Source organism: Bos indicus x Bos taurus, chromosome 20 (genome assembly GCF_003369695.1).
Source record: "Bos indicus x Bos taurus breed Angus x Brahman F1 hybrid chromosome 20, Bos_hybrid_MaternalHap_v2.0, whole genome shotgun sequence".
In the NCBI taxonomy this organism is placed as follows: domain Eukaryota; kingdom Metazoa; phylum Chordata; class Mammalia; order Artiodactyla; family Bovidae; genus Bos; species Bos indicus x Bos taurus.
The window spans coordinates 9029385-9036215 of NC_040095.1; positions in this window are offsets into that span (position 1 = coordinate 9029385).

Sequence of the window (6831 nt, forward strand, 5' to 3'; positions counted from 1 at the left end):
GAAAACTATCCTAGGCCAGCCAAGCAGCCTGTGAACATCAGCAGATCCCATTTCCCGGTCTCTGTGCTATGAGACGCCTATTCTGAGCGAGGTGGCAGCAGCTTAGTGGTGACGTTTGTATAATAAGGTGAAGATAATATAGTCACGGGTCACACAATATATTCTTTTTTATTGTGGTAAGATATATGTAGCCTAAAAATGGCCATTTTAACCTTTTTTAAGTATGCAATTTAGTGGTATTAAGTACGTTCATATGTTGCACAACCTCACCACTATTCATTTCCAAAACCTTTACATCATCCCAAACAGAAACTTTGTACCCACTAAACAATAACTGTCCCTTTTCCTTCACCTCTGGTAACCTATATTCTTTTTTCTGGCTCTACAAATTTCACTACTCTAGATAACTTCATGTAAATGTAATCATATTTATATTTGTCCTTTGTGTTTGCCTTATTTTATTTAACCTTTTCAAAGTTCATCCATGTTGTAGCACATATCAAATTTTTATTCCCTTCTAAGATTGAATTGTATGATAAATGTTTTGTTTATACATTCATTTGTAATGAACTTGGGGTTATTGCCACTTTTTTGGCTGTTGAGAATAATGCTGCTGTGAACACTAGTGTAGGAATAACTATATCAGTCCTTACTTTTAATTCGTTTTGATGTATACCTAACAGTGGAATTGCTGGGTCATATGCTAATTCTGTCAGAGAAGGCGATGGCACCCCACTCCAGTACTCTTGCCTGGACAATCCCATGGACGGAGGAGCCTGGTGGGCTGCAGTCCATGGGGTCGCTAAGAGTTGGGCATGACTGAAGGGACTTAGCAGCATGCTAATTCTATGGATAACTTTTGAAAGAACTGCCCAGCTCTTTTCCACAGTGGCTGCACCATTTTACATTCCCATAAGCAGTGCACAAAGTTCCAGTTTCTCCACATCCTCTCCAACACTTCTAATTTTGCAGTTTTTGGATAAAAGCAAAAGTGGCACCCCACTCCAGTACTCTTGCCTGGAGAATCCCATGGACAGAGGAGCCTGGTGTGCTACAGTCCATGGGGTCGCTAAGAGTTGGACACAACTGAAGTGATTTAGCGTGCACATATGCACACACACATGGAGGACAGTGGCATGCACACAGCCGGAAGCAGTGGAATACATATCTAATCAGGATCCAAATTGCTGGGAACTATCTCCTTGTCCAAGCTTACAATTTGAAGCTAAAAAAATTTTTTTTTTTAATTAACAAAAACATTCTATGAAACTTTGTTTAGAGAGAAAGAACATGGGTGGCTAGTTTAGTACAATTATGAATTATCTAGTGACTGAAGTCTATATTTAGTCTCTAAAACGAGGAACAATATCCATTCATCAAAACCCTGATACTTACTCTTAAAATGAAAAATCTGTCAGTAGTATAGCCAGCCATTATTTTCCCATTTGAAAATTTTAAAAAGGGCATCAGCAACTTCATTTACTTGTTTAATGAAAGTTTATTGAGCATCTGATATGTGACAAGTCCTGTACTGGGAGGGTCTGGAGATACAGAATGAGCATCACACAATGACCTCAAGAGGCCATTATATAAAGAGGGCATTGATATGCATGTTCTAATAAACAACAATCAATGGTTGTATAGAAAGTTCTCAGATTATAAGCAGAATTATTAAGTTCCTATTGAGGTGATGATTCTGTAATTCTACTCATGTAAATTGTGTGCTGTGTGTGTGCTCATTTGCTCAGTTGTGTCTGACTTGTGACCCTTTGTCCATGGAATTTTCCAGGCAAGAATACTGGAGCAGGTTGCCATTTCCTACTCCAGGGGATCTGCCCAATCCAGGTATCGGACCCGAGTCTCTTGCATCTCCTGCATTGGCAGGTGGACTCTTCACTGCCGAGTCATCTGGGAGCCCTCATGTGGGTTAGCTATGTATAATACTAGCAACGGCTGCTCAGATGCCTTCAGTGGAATTGGTAGAGGTGGCCTATCCAGACACCTCTCCCTCCCCCACAGTTTAAATGTCTTCCCTGGCATTAGAGATTCCTTTTCTGGGGCTTTAGAAGCTAACTGTGAAGAAAGACTTGAGTGCTAAGTATTCTAAGAACCGTGCAGCATGCTTCCTGCCCTCCGGTGATCTGCTTCTGTTTATTTAAGCAATGAAGTATAACATTTCTCCTGGCCTCTCATAAGGTGCCTCGTTTAAGAAGGGGTTTTAAGTCAAGGCTTTAGATTGAATTGAGAAAATGTCAAAGCCCTCACAATTTGAGGTTTGACACTTGGGGAGCCCAGAAACGTCCGCGGGCTTGCACTGCTGTTTGTCTGAAGGCTCATCTGAGACTTGCCCCTCCCCCACACCCCCCACCCGCCGCCCCCAGCCACCTTATGGAGAATCAACAGAGGAGTCTGTGTTTCTCGGTAGCAGCCTGGGAATTGTTCCACCAAGCCATATTCACACTTGCATTCCGGGAAGAGCTGTATTTCCCCTTAGATTACTCCAGGTCACTGTGGGCTATGGATGCAGTAGTACTGAGCGGTTTTAGTAAAAGAACATGGTATTAAGGCATAATCTGGCTGAGCCACCTGTCAGCTGTGTGACCTTGGACAGACTACTTAACCTTTCTGAGCCAGTTTCCTATCGGCTAAATAGAGATGTTGCATATCAGTGGTGATAAGCACAGGCTCTGGGCTTGAACAGACCTAGGATCTGGTCCTGGTTCCATCTTACACCAGTGATGTAACCTGGAGAAAGTGATTTTCCCTCTTTGCACCTCAGTTTTCTCATCTGCAAAGTTAAGAATCACACAGCATCTGCCTCATAGAATCATGAAATTAATAAGCACTCAGTACAGGTTTAATAAGCACTCAGGATAGGCTACCCTCTCCAGTATTCTTGGGCTTCCCTCATGGCTCAGCCGGTAAAGAATACACCTGCAATGCAGGAGACCTGGGTTCGATCCCTGGGTTGGGAAGATCCCCTGGAGAAGGGAAAGGCTCCCCACTCCAGTATTCTGGCCTGGAGAACTCCATGAGCTGTGTAGTCCATGGGGTGGCAAAGAGTCTAACCGACTAAAAGCGACTTTCACTTTCACTCATTTTCACAGTACAGGTTAACTCCTATTACACTTACCCCAGTGAGCACGGGGGGATGTGCTGGAACAGGACCTGACCTACAGGTGACTTACAAACCATGAGGGTGTCTCTCCCCGCTCCTCCTGAACAGACCCGAACACAAATGTGGCATCGCTGATGTTGCTTCGGGGCTGATGGCATGAGGTTAGGGAGAACTCTCCCACACCTGCACCCCTTTCCTTCTCATTTTACTCCACTCCCCTTGCTTCCCCTCTAAGAAATCACTCTTGTGGGTTTCAGACACACACACACACACCCCTCTTTCTGCCATGGAGTGCAGTCAGCTACAGGGAGACAGATTCTTGGCCCGGGCTAACTAGTATTTGCATTCTCTTCATTTGAGCTGCATCAAAGGCAGCAAAGAGGGAAAGTACCTCCCCAACTGTGACAGACCATCAAGCAGAGTGACAGAGCCAGGTGCACTTGCTGATATTCCCAGCACCAGCACCAAATTACAGCGCATTAGTGCCAGCTTCTGAGAAAGTCAGATTTATGTTGCTTCCGGTACATTTAACCAGGATGACTTTCAACTTTTAAAGGAAGAACAATTTAGCAAGCAGATAGCACAGGCTTTTAAGGTTCTTATTACACAAGACAAACACCTGGATTTTACCCCAGACCTATGGTATGCTGTGTTTTTCAAACTACAGACCTTGACCCATGAGTGAGTCATAAAATCAAGTGGGTTGAGACCAGCATTTTTACAAAATGGAATAGACTAGAATAGAAAATATCCAAGAGTTTTACGCACGATAAAGCAAAATGCTTTGGGTGACCCTTTTTTTAGATATACTCAGGTGGATGGATTGCATCATAAATGTTTTGGTTACTGTTGGTCATCGTCAAAGTAGTTTGAAAGTCACTGAAATACTAGATGTACAGAAATACATTTGTGCATTTTATGGAAACAAAAGGGAACACCCACTCCAGAGTAAAGAATTATATGCAGGTAAAGAAGTACGTCAAGGCTGTATATTGTCACCCTGCTTATTTAACTTCTATGCAGAGTACATCATGAGAAACACTGGGCTGGAAGAAGCACAAGCTGGAATCGAGATTGCCGGGAGAAATATCAATAACCTCAGATATGCAGATGACACCACCCTTATGGCAGAAAGTGAAGAGGAACTAAAGAGCCTCTTGAAAGTGAAAGAGGAGAGCGAAAAAGTTGGCTTAAAGCTCAACATTCAGAAAACTAAGCTTATGGCATCTGGTCCCATCACTTTGTGGGAAATAGATGGGGAAACAGTGGAAACAGTGTCAGACTTTATTATTTGGGGCTCCAAAATCACTGCAGATCATGATTGCAGCCATGAAATTAAAAGATGCTTATTCCTTGGAAGGAAAGTTATGACCAACCTAGATAGCATATTGAAAAGCAGAGACATTACTTTGCCAACAAAGGTCTGTCTAGTCAAGGCTATGGTTTTTCCAGTGGTCATGTATGGATATGAGAGTTGGACTGTGAAGAAAGCTGAGTGCCGAAGAATTGATGCTTTTGAACTGTGGTGTTGGAGAAGACTCTTGAGAGTCCCTTGGACTGCAAGAAGATCCAATCAGTCCATTCTGAAGGAGATCAGCCCTGGGATTTCTTTGGAAGGAATGATGCTAAAGCTGAAACTCCAGTACTTTGGCCACCTCATGCGAAGAGTTGACTCATTGTAAAAGACTCTGATGCTGGTAGGGATTGGGGGCAGGAGGAGAAGGGGATGACAGAGGATGAGATGGCTGGATGGCATCACTGACTCGATGGACATGAGTCTGAGTGAATTCCGGGAGTTGTTGATAGACAGGGAGGCCTGGTGTGCTGTGGTTCATGGGGTCGCAAAGAGGCGGACACGACTGAGCAACTGAACTGAACTGAACAGGAAGCACAAATCCTTCTGTCCATAATGGTGTAATTTTCCTTTATCATAAAATGTGTGAGAGAGAGAGAGAGGAGGTGAGGGGACAGGGAAAGACCCCCCAGAGAGTGTGTTCGCATCCTCAGTGCCTTTCGGGCAGTCTCTTCCCTGGGGACTGGAGCTGTCTCCCTGATGGAGAAAACCCAGCTGACTGGACTCAGCTCTTCTGGATCCCACAGTGATCGGGCAGACTAGATCTTCACCTCCTGAAGTCTTTTCCTTCTTTGAGCTCTCTCACAGTGTCCTGGCACAGAAAGTGTTTGAGAACTTTGTATCGACCTGAAGGTCGGTGCGGGACACAGGCGAGGACTTGCTGAGGCAGCTCTATTTTAATGTCTTTGTCAGAGGCTCCCATAAGGTTTTCACGCATTTGCCTTGAGCTCACGTGAAATGGTCCTTGTGTGATGGTACACTGGGGTCTTTAGGCAGTTCCCTGGTCACAGCTCCCTACAGATCAGAGCTGGAGCGTGAGTTTGAAACATGTGTATCTGCAATCCCAGTTCAAGGGTTTTGTTCTGCACTTTGACCTGCGCTCGTGTAGGAGGAGGACTGGGTACATAGGTACTGTGAAGGATGTTTTGAAATATAAGAAGACTCCAAATGCCTACAGATAGGGGATCACCTAAATAAATGATGATACCTACTTGCAGAAAATGAAATGCTTTATAGCTGTGGAAAAGAATTAGGAAGCTGTTTATGTATTGATACAGAATGATCTCCAATAGGGTGAAAAAATAAAATCGCTATAGTTTAAAAGAAGAATACTTGTGATTCTAAAGAGTCATGGCACTTGAGAAGTGCTGGGGTGGCTGAGGCGCTCCCAGCTCAACTGTCCTGCTCCCCAAATCCAGCTCCCTCCCTCCTGCCCCTCAGGTTCCTATTTTTTCCTTTCTCTCTGTGTGTCATGAATCACCCCCAAACTTAGCAGCTCTCTGTGTGTCATGAATCACCCCCAAACTTAGCAGCTCAAACCCACTGTTATCCTGTGGGTCAGGAATTCAGGCAGAGGCTGGTGACAGGTGCTGCATATGTTTGGTTGAGGTGACTGAGCTTACAGTGCCTGAAGCAGTGAGAGGTGGGGACCACAGCTAAGCTGTAGCCATGTTAGAACAACAGCATCTCTTCTGTTCTAAAGACCTCCTGAGGAAAAAATTCTACTCCCAGGCCAATGACTGCCGTGGCTGTGCCTGCAGCCTGTTGCTTACAGTCTGTGTATGCTGACCTCTTGGAGAGTGCTGCTGCTGCTGCTGCTGCTGCCGCTTCAGTCGTGTCCAACTGTGTGTGACCCCAGAGACGGCAGCCCACCAGGCTCCCCCATCCCTGGGATTCTCCAGGCAAGAACACTGGAGTGGGTTGCCATTTCCTTCTCCAATGCATGAAAGTGAAAAGTGAAAGTGAAGTTGCTCAGTTGTGTCCGACTCTTAGCGACCCCATGGACTGCAGCCCACCAGGCTCCTCTGTCCATGGGATTTTCCATGCAAGAGTACTGGAGTGGGGTGCCATTGCCTTCTCCGTCTTGGAGAGTACATACACATTATTTACCCAACATCCCTTTTTGACTAGCTCATTAGTGCTTCCTCTCCCTTTTCCTTGATATGGTGAAACAGTCTCATTCTTATGATGTCTTTTGCCTTCACCATCTTCTTCATTGTGTTCCTATTTGCATGAGGGAAAATGGAAATACAGACTGAAAATCTAAACTGTATTCCCTTACAGTCATTGGTTAGTTAAATTACTGGGGTCATGCAATGTCTTTGTGTGTCCTGTTCTCTACCACTTATTGCTCCCCACG